Source organism: Lemur catta, chromosome 5, assembly GCF_020740605.2.
Source record: "Lemur catta isolate mLemCat1 chromosome 5, mLemCat1.pri, whole genome shotgun sequence".
NCBI classification, from domain to species: Eukaryota; Metazoa; Chordata; class Mammalia; order Primates; family Lemuridae; genus Lemur; species Lemur catta.
The window spans coordinates 39909551-39924996 of NC_059132.1; the positions used below are offsets into that span (position 1 = coordinate 39909551).

Sequence of the window (15446 nt, forward strand, 5' to 3'; positions counted from 1 at the left end):
AAAGGGTTAACTTCCCTAATACTTAAATTACGTCTTATAAATCAGTAGAAAAGTATCAACAACACAGTAGACAAATGGGAAAAGGATATGGATAGACAGGACCCAGAAGAACAAATACATGTAAATGGCTCTTCTATCAAGCTTCTTACTTTGAAAAACTTTCAACCTATACTTAAATAGAATAGTACAATGAAATTCCCCCGACTGTATCCATGACTCAGTTTCCACACTGATCGAGGCATGGCTAATCTTGTCTTATCTAGAATCACCCCCTAAACTTCCCTCAGAAATGCCATTTTCTACCTATCAGATTGACAGAGATTTAAAAATTGATAGACTTTGTTGGAGAAAAAGTAAAGGAAAAAAGTATGTCTTACATATTAGTGGAAGGAATGTGAATCAATCACAATCTCTGTAGAGAGCACTTTGTTCTTACCTATCAAAACCGTAAACACTTTGGCCCGGACATTTCACATCACGGATTTTATTATGCAGCTCTACTTGCACACATGCCAATGACATATCCACAGAATTATTAATTATAATGGCCAACGATTGGAAATATCTTAAATGTTAATACTTTGTAGACTTGAAACCAAATGAGGAAACTGTGCTGGTCCGAAGTGTCCTCTGAAGTGTGCTGGGAGTGAACGTGCAGGGCGTGTCACAGTGTCGTGTGTGAGCTCTCATTTGTGTACGACAAGGGGAAACCGAAGGCCAGCAGCAGGAGGTGGCCAACGGCCTCTCTCTAGAAGGAGCTGGATAGCTAGGGGTAAAGAGGGAAAAGAGAAATTCAATTTTTCTTTATATACACTTTTGAATTATGTATTATTTATAAGTCTAACTGTGGAAACACAAATTAAAAATTAAAAAACAAAGTCTAGCAACCACCACACTATGTATTCAAGCATAGCACAATGTTTACCTCCTGTCAGTCAAAGAGTCTACTGAGGATGACTTCTCCTCTTTGGAAATTAAAAAAAGTGACTCATTGAAAAGTAATAGTCTTTTGAATTAAAAAAAATTAGTGACTCTGATCTTGCTTTGTAATTCCAAAGGACAATTATTTTGTGAAGAAAATGTAGTTGAACTAAGGAAAACATTTTTTAAAATGAGAGAGAAAATATTGACTAATGTTCTGAGAAATAAATATCCTGTGGAATGTACTGTGTCAGCATTCATACACATGTGTCACGTGCACACATACAGAACACACACACACACACACACACACACACACGCACACTCCTATGCTGGCAACTTGGTTCCTTTCCCAGGCTGAATGAGACAACACACAGAGCACTTGAAAGCAAACTCTGCCTGCACCATGCAGTTCTGAGTACCTCTGCTGAGTCTTGGCGCTTGAGAGGAGGCTCTGTTTGATCAAACACCATGTGTTCTGAACTGCATTTTATTTTACAGCTTTCCTAAGAGCTGTCCAAAATGCCACCTCCCTTTCCACAGAGGAACCCCAGCCGTCTCAGTGTGTGTCCCTCACCCGGCTGACCAAACTGGAAGGCTGCTCTAGGTGCCAAAAGGCCCCTTCTCCTTTGGTGGGGGACGTTGGGGGACATCTGGGGGTGGTTTCCTGCCTTGCCCGGTACCGAGGGTCTCTGTCTGCTTGCCCTCCCAGCTCTCCCTCACTGGCATTGAGATGCCTCTGCAAGTGAAGGGTGGCTCTATGTCGTTTAAAATGGACTTTTCTACCTACATTTGCAAAAGTTCATAATGCTCATAAGAAATAATGAATGCATGCAATTTAGTAGAGAAAAATTTCATCCAGAAAACCCAATGAAAAGTCCCTCATGGAAACCGGCGTGTTGTAACCAATGCACCAGCTTGTGAAGTGATACCTGCTTACTTCAGTACTAAGCGATGGACAATTGTTTTCTTTCTTTTTTCCTCCCTTTTCTGCATGTTCCCCCCTTCACAATATAAACCAGGCACAGGCCCTGGGCTAGGGTGTATGTGGGGCAGGTTTACTGCCCCTCCTCTGTCCACACGGTTGGTGTGAGGACACAGGCCATGGTAAGCTACAGGAGGCCAGATTTTTATCCATCCCTAAATGCCACGGACCAGGCTCTGTTCTGGGTGCTAGGATGCAGTGCTAAACAAAAAAGGAAAGACCCATGTGCTTCTGAAGCTGACAATCTGTGACGTAAGATTTATAGAATATTTAGCACTCAGTGTATAACTGAGCTTTCAAGTGCATGCAGTGCTGTGCCGCTGGGGTCCCCCTTCAGGACCCGGCGCTCGTGCCTCCGGCTGCCATGGTGTTGGCAGCTGATGCCCTTGGCAGAGGAGAACGTAGGTCCAAAGTCTCATCTCTCCTCGGAAGGTTCCTGATTCTCATGACTGCTTGTTCCCAGTGGGTACTTTGCAAAGACATAGTCCCCCTCTGGCCACTGGGACTGATTTTTTTTTTTTCTTAGCTCTGTAAATGACCTTTCTCTTGCTCTGTAAATGACCTAACTTCTTTGCTTAAAGAGCAAAGGATAATGACCTTGGTCACTTCTAAGAAAACATAGTGGCTTTGGTCATTTCTTAATCTTGCTCTTTCTTCTGTATGGAATGATTATTTTCTTAAAATCTGTGTCTCAATTACAAACATACGTCTTTAGACTAATCCTTTAAAACTTGGTATCCCTTTTTCCAACCATATTTGATCCTGAAACCAGGTCAGTATTTCAAAGCTGATCTTCCAAACTAGAACATTTTCTTACTTTTAGATCCCTATAAATGAAAGCAAACTTTTAATTTATTTAAAATAAATGTTTGAAAAACAAGCATACATGAGGTTCACATGAGACTCACTGGTGGAATTTGAATTTATAGTATCCCACTTTAAAATGTTTCTAGGAGACAATGAAAGGCTGCCAGTCACACATGTCAGTCACAGACTTCTATAGGTTGCAAATTATAGAAAATTGTTGGAACTGGTTTTAAGAGAAACCAAGCTGGTTCTTAGCTTGGGCCTATTTAGCCTCCCCAGGGGACATTTGGCAATATTTGCAGGCACTTTTGGTTGTCACAACTGAGGAGGGGGTGCTACTCGCAGCTCCTGGGTAGAGGCCAGGGATGCTGCTGAACATCTTGCGATGCACAGGCAGCCTCTGTGACAGAGCATGGTCCCGTCCCAGTGTCAGAGCTGAAGGTGAGAGCCCTGATGTGATGAAACGGCAGCTGCGGGACTCACATCCCCAGCACACCCTCCAGACGAAGAAAGGAATTCCCTTCCGGCAGCCCCTCTGAAGGCAGAGAGTGGATTTTTGCTTCCCAGAAGTCAGCCCCACTGCGCCGGCAGGTCGTGATCCCAGCAGCCGAGCCGCAGCATGGGACGTGCAGACAGAGGTGCCTCCATCGTGGCCTGCGACCAGAGCTGGCTAGGGAGGCAGGGACTCTAGGAGACACTGAGGTACTGTTTCACCGAAAGCAAAGTTGAGTGTATGGCTGCTGGCAGGGAGAGAGAGTTGCTTCCTGGCCTGACTGCAGAGAGGGTTTTGATGGAGGTATTCAACAGAGCGCACTTCGCCTGTTTTCTTCGCTCTGTCAGTGGAACCCCGGGAAGGACGTGGAAACCGTGCTCCCCGCTGGGTAGGGTGCTCCCCGCTGGGTAGGGTGCTCTTGGGTGGGCAGGATGCTCCCGGCTGGGCAAGGTGCTCCCCGCTGGGTAGGGTGCTCCCCGCTGGGTAGGGTGCTCTCGGGTGGGCAGGATGCTCCCGGCTGGGCAAGGTGCTCCCCGCTGGGTAGGGTGCTCCCGGCTGAGCAGGTGCTCCCTGCTGGGTAGGGTGCTCCCCGCTGGGTAGGGTGTTCCCGGCTGGGCAAGGTGCTCCCTGCTGGGTAGGGTGCTCCCGGCTGAGCAGGGTGCTCCCCGCTGGGTAAGGTGCTCCCAGCTGGGTAGGGTGCTCCCGGCTGAGCAGGGTGCTCCCCGCTGGGTAAGGTGCTCCCAGCTGGGCAGATACTCCCGGCTGGGCAGGGTGCTCCCACGCCTCGAGAGCAGCCTGAGCTGGGGTTGTGTGTGGCCCAAATAATCCTGGGCCCAGCCGGCTATTCTGATTGGAACCAGGACAGATTCGGGAGCCACGCCTGTGGAGACTCCTGTAGTACCCCACGTTGTGTGTGTGTCCGGACGTGCGTGTGTCGCCGTGTGTGGGTGTGTGTGCGTTCGTGTGTCCCCATGTGTGCGTGCGCGCTGGAGCGAAGAGCTTTGGTTTCACCTAAAACCCCCAAACCTTTAGAACAGTGATTAGCAATCTGCTCTTTTTCTTTTCTTTTCTACCCGCCCCTCCCCCTGTTAGGAATTACTGCACACAACAGGAAATGAAAATAATAACTAATGTCACAGAGCGCTGACTACAAGCCTGGCACCTTCCGTGCAAATCGCCACGGCCCCCAGTGGCGAACATAATCGTTTATTCCCTTAGCAGGCGAGACAGCCACGCCTGCAGGGCCCGGGCGCGTTGTCTGGGGCTGGCGCGGGGCCCAGGGGACCGCGTCCATGCGGGAGAGAGGGAGAAGCGGGCTCTAGCTCGGGTTGCGGACTGTGGCTCCAAACGCATTCCCGCTCTGTCGAAGCCGTTTGGAAGTGTCCTGCTGCGGCTAACTGCGCGGGAGGGAGGTGCCACCTGCCACTCCCGGCGGGGCTCCAGGAGCCAGCGCGGTCCTCCGCCCCTGTCCACGTGAGGGCCATGCGCCACCGCGCTCCGAGGACGCTGCTCGATGCTCGCCGACCTGAAATGGGTAAGAACTGCGGGCAAGTGAAAAAATCTGCAATGGAGGAAGTCCCTGAAGTCTTGCGGTTGATCATCACCATAGCAGAATGTAGTTATTTGGACTGATAAGGGGGCCCTTGGAACTTTTGGCCCAACGAGATTTGGCTCACTCCGACAGCACGTGGCCAAGAGGAGCATGTGGCCAAGAGGAGCACGTGGCCGAGAGCAGCGCGTGCCCAAGGCTGCTGTCTGGCCTGCGGTTCCTCACGTGATGGAGCCCTTGCTGTGACGCTGTGGTCCTGTAGGTCCATCTTCCCACACCCCCAGGGCTAGGAGGGGTCACGTGGGGGTTGCTCAGAAGGGCGAGGGCTCCAGTCTATAATCCAATTATCTAGGTAGACTTTTGCCCTATGGTGAAATAGATGAAGTGAGGCGTTCTAGGATCCTTTATATGAAATAAAATTAGGCCCAGATGGTTTCACTGGTCAATTGGTCTAAACATTTAAGAAAGAAACAATAACAATGCCATGCAAAGTTTCCTGAACATAGAAAAAAATGAAAAGTTTCTCTTTTTATGAGGCATCTACCTTGAATATCAAAGCCTGACAATGATATTACAAGACAGGAAAATTACAAAATGCTAAATTCCCTAATAAAATCTTAAACTAAACCTAGTGATGTATAAAAAGGATAGAACATCATGTTCAGGTATGGTTTATTCTAGCAATTCAAAGTGGCTTAACTTTTGAGAATCAATCAATGTAATTCTTTAGATTACTAGGAAAAAAAGGAATCATATAATCACCTTGATAGATGAAGAAAAAAATTGGATAAAATTCAACACCTCTTCATGATAAAAACTCCCAGAAAACTAGGAATACTAAGAAACTTGACTAATTTGATAAAGAATATATACAAAAGTCTTCAGTAGTTCATGCCTGTAATCCCAGCACTTTGGGAGGCTAAAGCTGAAGGATTGCTTGAGACCAGGAGTTTGATGTTTGATATCGGCCTGAGCAATATAGTGAGATCCTGTCTCTATAAAAATTTAAAAAAAAAAATTCCCAGGCATCCTGGTGCGTGTCTGTAGTCCCAGCTACTCTGGAGGCTGAAGCAAGAGGATCACTTGAGCCCAGGAGTTTGAGGTTGCAGTGAGCTGTGATGACAGCACTGCACTCCAGTCCAGGCAACAGAGTGAGATCGTCCCCCTCCCAAAAAAAGAGTATTTAAAAAAAGACTTGCGGCAGCAAACATCATACTCAATGATAAAACAATAAAGCTCTGGAGAAAGCTGAGGACTTAGACAGACTTAAACAGAGTCTCCACAGGCTCTCTTTTACTTGTGGCGCAACTGTGTGTGCGCACATGCGCACCCACACACAAATGGATCGACTTCACAAACTCAGTAATGCTTTTCTTTCCAAAAGGCCCTGAAGACAGAGCATTTGCTTACTTCTGTGTGGATTGAAATGCCATTTGGCATGTTGAAATCTGAGGAAACTTTGGCTAAACTCACAAAAACAAAAGTAAACAGGCCAAAAAGAAATCAGATATCTGATCAGGACTCCTTTCATACTCTGGAGCTGTTTTTGTGGTCGCACAAATAGTGCATAGGAACCAGTTCCCTATAAGAAGCCTCGTCTTTGAAACTTCAGCAGTGTTTTTGGTTCTTGAGCTTTCTTGAGTTTTGAGGAGGGTCGAGAGCGTGTGCATTTCCATGGCCAGGGGCTCTCAACCTGGAGAAACGTCCGGACAGACCTCTTTCAAAGAAAAAAATTTTTCCTGATGGAATCCCCCAGTGTTTACATAAATTCCTTGTTGTGATACTTAAGTGTGTACAGTCCGTAAAGCTGTGCATAAACTCCCTTTACTTACAAATTCTGTAAGGACATAGATTCTGCACCAAATCACTGCTCTGAGTGTGAATATGGTATAGACTGTCAAGGTTTAGGGTTTTTTTCCCCCATTTTTAATTCAGTATGACCATTTTATTATTTTCTGTAAAATGATTCTATTCTTCTACCATTTCTCTCTATTCAAACCACCAGAAAGTTTTCCTGTGACACTCTGATATGCTGTCTGGCTAGCACTTGGCTCAATGCATCCCTTAGATCAGAGCGGGCAAGCTGTATCCATGGGCCAGACTCAGCCTGCCACCAGTTTTTGTAAATAAAGTTTTATTGGAAGACAGCCATGTCCACTTATTTGTATATAGTCTATAGCTACTTTCATGCTACATTGGCTAACCTGAGTAAATGTGATGAAAACCAAAGGGCCTGAGAAGTCTAAAATATTTACTCTCTGGCCCTTTACAGAAAAAGTTTGCTGACCCCTGATTTATAGGATAAGCTCTATTCTTTTATTAGCTTATTGCAATTAAGGTAATACCTTTTGGTGCTAATGCCCTCAAAAAGCCCAATGCAGAAGCAGGCATGGATTTCAAAGGACAGTCCTCATTCAAATACATCAGAATTGGTTTACTGATTGTGGATTATGTTTCTGGAGTAAGTTAGGCCACTTCACACGACCAGATGCTAAATGTTTATCACTGACATAAAGTTAGAGGTGCTACAGTTTGAATGTGTCCCTTCCAAAATTCAAGTGTTGCCAAGGTGATAGAACTAAGAGCTGGAGCCTCTAGGAGGTGGTTAGGCTGCGAGGACTTCTCTCTCGCAGATGGGATTGGGCTCCCTTATGAAAGGGCTGGGCAGAGGGAGTTAGTCCCTTGGCACTTCTGTATTCAGCCATGTGAGGATTCAGCAGGAAGGCCTCACCTCATGCTTGTGCCTTAATCTTTAACTTCCCACCCTCCAGAACTGTGAAAAATAAATTTCTGTTCTTTACAAATTATCCAGTCTCAGGTATTTTGTTGTAGCTGCACAAAACAGACTAGGACAAGAGGGAACAATTTATCATCAAGGCAAACTAATTTATGGTTCATCTAATTTACAGGTTAGTGTTCTGTAAAGGTGTTTGAGTCTATGAGTAAAATGGACATTATTTAACAAAAGTTTATTGAAAACCTACTAGGGACCCCAGAATGAATCAGACACAATTCCTGACTCAGTTTTCTGGAGCTAGAATTTGTGAGTCCATTTTATTTCAAAACGTGGGTTTAAGGTAATTCAATGTGTCTCTGCACTCCTATATATCAACTATTTCTTAGACAACTGAAGTTAAATTCTTGGTCGGTGCAAACCGCAGCCAGTTTGCCTTCTCTTCCTCACTCCTATGTTTGCGTTAAAAATGACTTCAGTGGAGAACACTGGCTAGGAAAAGAGGGCTCAAGGAAAAGAAGGTCTTTTCCTGCTGTGGTTTGAGAAGAGGTCTTTTGAATACAGCTTCTGACACTAGGAAGGGCACACCCCCACCTGCCTATCCGGCAAGTGTTTGCTGAGCTTCCCCAAGCGCTAAGCATCTGCCAGGTGCTGGGGGAACAGTTGTGGACAGGAAAAACTTACTTCCCACCCTTGCGTGAGCCCAGCAGGGTAGATGGCTTTACACAAGTGCAGAGAGACGCGATGAGCACCGTGAGATCCTATAACAGCAGGAACCGTCGTGGGAGAAGCCATGTTGGAGCTGAGACCTTACGTATGCCTGGGAGTTGGATAAGTGAAGAAGATAGGAGGAAACTTCCAGGCAGGAGGCAGAGCATGTGTCCAGGGACGTTAATACAGACTTTTGAGAAATGCAAAAACGAAAATGCATGTGTCATATACGCAGTGGTCATATACGGCTGAGGAGTTGCAAGCTCTGCCTTTCAGCGTTTTTCCTTTTTCTTTTGGCCAGCGGTCCACATTAAAATGTCTAGATGTCATCCCTGGGAAGGTTCGTTGCTTGAGGTTCACCGATGTTCAATTTTATACTATTTTCTCAGTGAGCACAGGGAGAAGGTACACTTTCCCACCCACCTTGTTTCTACATAACCTCAAAAGTAATAAAGCAGGCAGACCCGTCTGTATCTGCCAAACTCTTTTATGCTCTGAGCTTATAATATATTGGCCTATTTCTCCTTTCCCCCAAAGAAGGAAACTTTGCTCTCATATTTCTTTTTATGGGCGAGACAAACTCATATGCACATATTTCACAGGAGGTTAAAAATGCCTAATTTCAAGTCTCAGAATGTTCCTTAGTGATCCTTTCTCCTCGTTCCTCACCTAGGCCAATTGGATGCAGGTGCCCTCAAATGGGAGTGGCAAGGGCGTCTTGTCCCGCGAAGGGTTTATTTCAGAGGAAACGTGTTGCGAATGAGATCCGTTCGGGCAAACCCTGCTTAATGGCTGTATGCATCTTACGACAAAGCGAGCAGTCTCTTTCCTGGGGCTGGCATGAGAAGGTGTGGTGGGGTGGGTATTTGTAAGCTGGTACCTCAATAAATGAAGTTTGTGTTAAAGAACCCCCCACCCTCCCCCCAGTGAAACAATGCTGAGCCCTCTGGCTCCCTGTCACACACGCGCCCCTGTCCTGGATGGGTGCTTGTGGAAGGCAGGCGCAGAGAGCTTGATTTGGGCTCCACACAACCTGCTAAGGCCACCCCAGGGACTCTTTTAATGCATTGGGGCCTGAGGTGTTTGCACCAGATGATCACTAAAGTCCCTTCTACCTGTAACATTCTGTGAATGAATCTATTGAATGGGCTCAAAATCCCTAGATGGAGGTAGAGGTTAGAAGTTTATTTAGTGCAGCCTTTTATGGGGTTTGCTACCGCCATTTATGTCAGTCGACAGTTTGGCAATAATACTAATTTGATTTAGTTCATCTTAAGGATAATTGGGATGGAGGGGCGGTTGTGAATTCGAGTGCAGTGTCTGGTTGGGTCGCATCCCATGTTTGCACCCCTCTCCCCCAACTCTCTTATCTGAAAGACCACTGTTCCAGAACACCTGGGCTTCTCTGTCCGAGTATCGTGTTACTCTCGTTGAGCACAAGAACATGCAACAATGATGTAAAAGTGTGCATGTGGGGAAATTCAACACATTTCACAAGGGAACGGCAAGGGAGTGGGAAGACAAAGCCAGCTTTGAACCTGCAAACCTGGGCCAACCAACATGTCCCAGGTGAGAGCGTGTTAGTGAGAGGGTGACGACAGTTCTGGAGCCATTAATTCACTTATCCTCAGATACACTCAGGCAATTGTTCCAAGTTTCCGGTGGCTGGAGGGTGTTCCTGCCCTGCGCCACGTGCAGGCCATGCCGGCGGCTCAGCCCAGCCCTCTCCCAGTGCTCTCCGCCACGTTTCTCTGTGCATCTCCTCTGCCGCACTCTCCTGCCCTTCCTTTCTTCTCGCCTCTTCCTCCTTGGCTCCAAAGTGTTGATTATGGACAAGTTAGAAAGAAGTAGTAAAAAAATGAAGATAAACTATTTTAATACTTGACAGTCACCAACATAGTCAGCACAATATGAAATGCAGAAAAAACGGTGGCTTTTCTTGACTTGCAGGCCTCATTGCTCCCCGAGTGTCCGCGGTCTGTGTAGGGGGACAGCTGCTCCCCCGCTGTGGAGGAAGCACGAAGGTTTGGCCCAGACAGTGACCACAGGGAGTGGCATCAAAATGAGTTACCATCTTTTTGTTCAGGGTAGAAACCCTTCCTATTTGTGCTTAGTATACACACACCACACACACAACCCTCTGCCACCCCTGCATACTCAGTACACACACCACACCCACATCTGACACACACGTACACATATGCACACATATGTACACACATCCAACACACCACACACACCATACCACATATACCCAACATACACACACACACACACACGTGTGTGCATCCACCCACAGCTGGGTGGGGAGAATCAGGCACCTCCGGAAAGATACAGGCAGCCAAGGATGAGGCCACTGAACAACAGTGAGGGGAGGGGCCGCCTAAATGGACATGGGTTTAATGAGTGGGAGGCTCTTTTCAAATAAGGAGTTTTCCAAACCGCCGTTTCCATATTCTAAGGCTTGACAGCTTTTACAATGATGAAAAGCAAGTGTACACACCAGAAATCTTTTATGTAACTATTTGCTTGGTTTTAATACTTCATGATTTTAGAACAAAGCAAAATAACCCCCTCTCCCAAATCCATGCATACTCTTATTGATGGCTGCGATCGAGCAGTTGGATGCAGGCTTCTGTTTTGGAATTTGCAACAATCAAGGAAGGAGATTTTCTTCCTTACCGAGTTGAGAAGGCCTGTCTTTTCAGTACCAACTTGTTTTCTGGCCACACCAATAGAGAAGTAAGAAGCCACTGTGAAAAAAACCAATATTCTCAACAACAGGCCAATAAACCGTTCATGGAAATGCCCCGCATGGCCATCCTCTAGGATGGGGCAGTGTGTTTGAAGAATTACCATGGTAATGACATTTTACGAGCATGAGTCACCTTTCTGTTTTTCAGGGAGCATTTCTTCTGCCTGTCTTTTTTAGTACATTTCCATTTGGTGTGGTTTGGCTGCTGTGTGCAGTATGGCAGCAAGTTATTTGAAAACATTTCACAAAAAGCCAGATTCCCCAAGCCTGGCATACCTGTGGACCACATACGGGACTATGACTGCAAACAGCTGCCCACCCGTCACGGAACAGTGCAAGGGCATTTAAACATGTTAAAAATAGCATTGGGCCAGGCATGGTGGCTCATGCCTGTAATCCTAGCACTCTGGGAGGCTGAGGTGGGAGGATCGCTCAAGGTCAGGAGTTCGAGACCAGCCTGAGCAAGAGCAAGACCCCATGTCTAATAAAAATAGAAAGAAATTATATGGACAACTGAAAATATATATAGAAAAAAAAATTAGCCAGGCATGGTGGCACATGCCTATAGTCCCAGCTACTCAGGAGGCTGAGGCAGAAGGATTGTTTGAGCCCAGGAGTTTGAGGTTGCTGTGAGCTAGGCTGACGCCATGGCACTCTAGCCTGGGGAACAGAGCGAGACTCTGTCTCAAAAAAAAAAAAAAAAAAAATAGCATTGCCCAGCCAGGTCATTTGTTGATTCAGAAATATTTGCCACCAAGAAGAGTGTTCTAAACATAAGCCCCAGTTAATATTTCAAAGAAAGTTCGCTGAGGACTTGCCCTGTGGTTAACCCTAGTACAGCTGGCCTTCTGTATCTGCAGGTTCTGCATCTATGGATTCTCCCAACTTTGGATTGAAAATATTTGGGGAGAAAAAGAACACCAATTAAAACAATACAGTATAGCAACTATTTGCATAGCATTTGCATTGTATCAGGTGTTATAAGTAGTGTAGAGATGATGGAAAGTGTATGGGAGGATGTGCACAGGTTATGCAAATACTGCATCATTTTATATCAGGGCCTTGAGCGTCCTTGGGTTTTGGTATCTGAGGAGGGTCCTAGAACCAATTTCCTGCAGCTTCCAAGGGACAGCTGTAATTAATAATAATAGTAACACAATACACTGTGTGTGGCGCTGCTCTCAGCATTTTAAACATACTAATCAGAGAATCCTCACACCCCATGAGGTAAGTACCGTCCTGCTTCCCACGGGAGAAAGCAGACACCAGCATGGGAATTTCTAGGAGATGCTAAGAAGCCTTCACTACACAAAAGCGTCTCCTTTCTCCATTGACAAGTCATGTTTGTTAGGTAAGAACTACCCCGATAAAGAGCGTTCCTTAACTAGTCTTCAGGTGCCCTGAACATAGAGAGAAGGAGAGAGAGAAAAAGAAAAAGAGGGAGGAAGGGAGGAAGGAAGGGAGGAAGGGAAGAAAGAAGAAAGGGAATGAAGAGGGAAGGAAGGAAGGTTCTATAGTCAATTCCATTTTTAAGGACTCTTAAACAGGTTTGTTGCTGTGGGACTTGTCAGAGCCTTTACTGTTACTTAGAGGAGGTCATCACACACAGCGTTCCCCAGCGTGACCTCAAATCCATTATTTCCATAGCTGGTCCTTTGTTCCAAGGTGTTGATGATGGACCAGTTAGAAGTAGTAAAAAGACGAAGATAAACTATTTTAATATTTGACAGTCACCAACATAGTCAGCATAATATGAAATGCAGAAAAAACAATTGGTGACTTGATAATCCCATATTAGAATTGTCCCTGTTTTACATCCCTGCATTTTATGCAATGCCCTCAAGAGGAAGGCCTCTTTTAGAAGCATAGAATCCCAGGGAATTCTGAACACCTGTGAGGCCACTCGTTCTATGACAATTTTTCTTCACAACAGTAGGGACATGAGATACTTATGGAATATTGTCCATTCCTCCTCACAGTAATTTATTAAGCATTTACCATAAGCTAGAGGATTTGGAGAAGATATTAATATACCACAATGAGGTTTTTAGGCATGTGGAGATGCTGAAAAATAAGCAAAGTTATGAAAAAGTAATAAAAGGGCATTCCTGGATCTTAGTGGATTTTTGTTAGCATGTGCAAACAATCTAATAATCTATAAATCTTTGTTAACCTATAAAGGGTTGGTATCACCAAAGCACACATAAGAAGTTCATATAAAATATTTTAATTGATCAGTGCTAAAAGTATCATTACTTTTCAGTATCAGCTATCTGACCTCTTGTAATAAGTTGTTGATAATGATGATTATGATGATAAATGAAAACAAATAAATGATAAATATAAATATATAATTTTATTTAATTTCTCCAGTCACCCTCTGAGATAGGACAGGTGGTGAACTCATTTGACAGGTGAGCTATCACAAAGTTATTTACAATGAGAACCACTTAGGACAGAACCGATCATGTTCTATGAAGCACTGGAAAATCAGCTTGCATGTCTGTGAGACTTACAGCTTTTCCTACTACATTTTCTCAAAGCCACTGTATCTTCTAGTTCAATATACACATAAACAGAACTTAATGTGTACAGATGCCAGCTGGGGGGTTGTTGGCCCATTTTATTCTTTGGTTGACTTTGTGGTGCTCACCTTAAGAATTATTTTGACTAGTTCCTTAATTTTGAGATAACTGCATTAGATCCTAATCTAACTTTCTGCCTCAGTGCATGTGTTTGGGATAGAACTTACAAAAAACACCAAGGAAAAAATAAAAACAAAAATAAAAAAGACAAAAATCAAGGCAGCAAGAAGTCCTGGTGACTCGGAGTGCTGGTGACAGTGCTACCCATAACGAAACAGAAGCATCTTCATGCCACTAACTTCCGACTAAGTCATCATGAGTCATGGGAGAAATGAACTGCTGGGAACTCGGAGTGCTATGGATAGAAAGAAGGGATGTGTCCATGAAGGGAACAGGGTGTTTATTCCCCCCTGAGCTGTCAGGTGATGTAAAAAATTTCTGTTTAAATGCTTTTGCTTTAACTTGTTTGTTCTTCAGTCTTTTCTTGCTGAACCTCATTAAAAACAAGGGCAGAAAAATGGCCAAGTTATGCAAACATGTTGTCACTCTAATAAAATCCAACGTAAGACTCATGCAGAGAAGGGACTTGTAGAGTGGGGAGAGCCCTGACCCCAACTTTTTTTGCTGTGTAGATGTAAGCTAGTTGCCTGGCCTCAAAATTTCCATTTTGTTATTAGAAAACAATCCAGGCCTTGTCTATCTCACACGATATCTGTGAAGATCCAATGAATACTTAGTGAATATCCTACTCTGTTCCAAAAAATAAAAAGAAAGATGTAAAGCGACTGTCTCAGCACATGGGCGTGCTTTGAACTCGAGCTCACTGTGGACACGCAGAGCGTTGTCACTGACCACGTCAGGGGAGAGACAGAGTGCTGACCAGGACTGGACTTTAAGGCCCGGAGCCTTCGATAGTGGAAAAGACAGTCCAACTACAAGCAGGCCTCACTCCTGCTGAATTTTTTAAGGGCTTCTCCAGGGCACCAAAAAGTAGAATGTTTTGCATCTCAGGCACCAGGAAGGCTTGAGGAGGAGCCCGGGAAGCACAGTGCTCTGGCCTTACCGCAGCGCTGCTTTACCAGCGCAGTGGCTGTGATGCTATTTAGTGTCTGTCTCCCCTGTTGAACTGTGGAGTCGTGAAGGCAGGGGTCCATGGCCGTGTTGCCCACTGGGGGGTCCCTGGAGCCTACTCTGTCTGGCATATAGTGGGCCTTCAGTAGCACTGCTGGAATAAAGGACTGAATAATGGATGGAGTGGCCGAGCAAATTTGCACTCTCACGATTCTTAATTAGCAGTGCTGGAGTAAGGCAGCAGGCGCCATCAAGGAAAGCTCCCTGCTAAGAGGTGGGAGGCGAAGCCCACCAGAGCAGCACATAGGCAAGCTGGAAGGCGCTCCCTGTCTCTGCATATGCTGCCCCTGGCCGATGCCCTTCCTTGCACTCTGGGTAATGTGCGTCTGTTCTGGCCATACTCTGTTGAGCTGGAATTATAGTATCTTGTTCCCTGCTGCAAACACAGAGCCAGTGTGAATGGCTTTCCCAATAGCTTTAGTCAGTGGAAAGACCGAGCAATGCAACCCAGCTTGTGGCCAGTGAACCCTTAGGACAAGCAAATCCAATAGATAAAACCCAGATTTTGTCTACATGGCAAAAATGCATGGGGATATATTAATATATATCACGTACACATGTATTAGGTCATTAAATATGAAATGTTCAATTTTAAATCAAAAGTTTAGTTTAGGCCGGGCGCGATGGCTCACGCCTGTAATCCTAGCTCTGGGAGGCCGAGGCGGGTGGATCGCTCGAGGTCAGGAGTTCGAGACCAGCCTGAGCAAGAGTGAGACCCCGTCTCTACTAAAAATAGAAAGAAATTATCTGGCCAACTAAAAATATATATATAAAA

General features: G+C 45.4%; 1 non-coding gene across 1 annotated transcript; it reads right to left on the reverse strand.

Annotated features, from left to right (window-relative positions):
* Positions 1-1913: 1913 nt before the first annotated feature.
* LOC123639070 lies at positions 1914-2045 on the reverse strand. Its single transcript, XR_006735636.1, has one exon. It is a non-coding gene; the product is annotated as a small nucleolar RNA SNORA51 (small nucleolar RNA).
* Positions 2046-15446: the final 13401 nt, after the last annotated feature.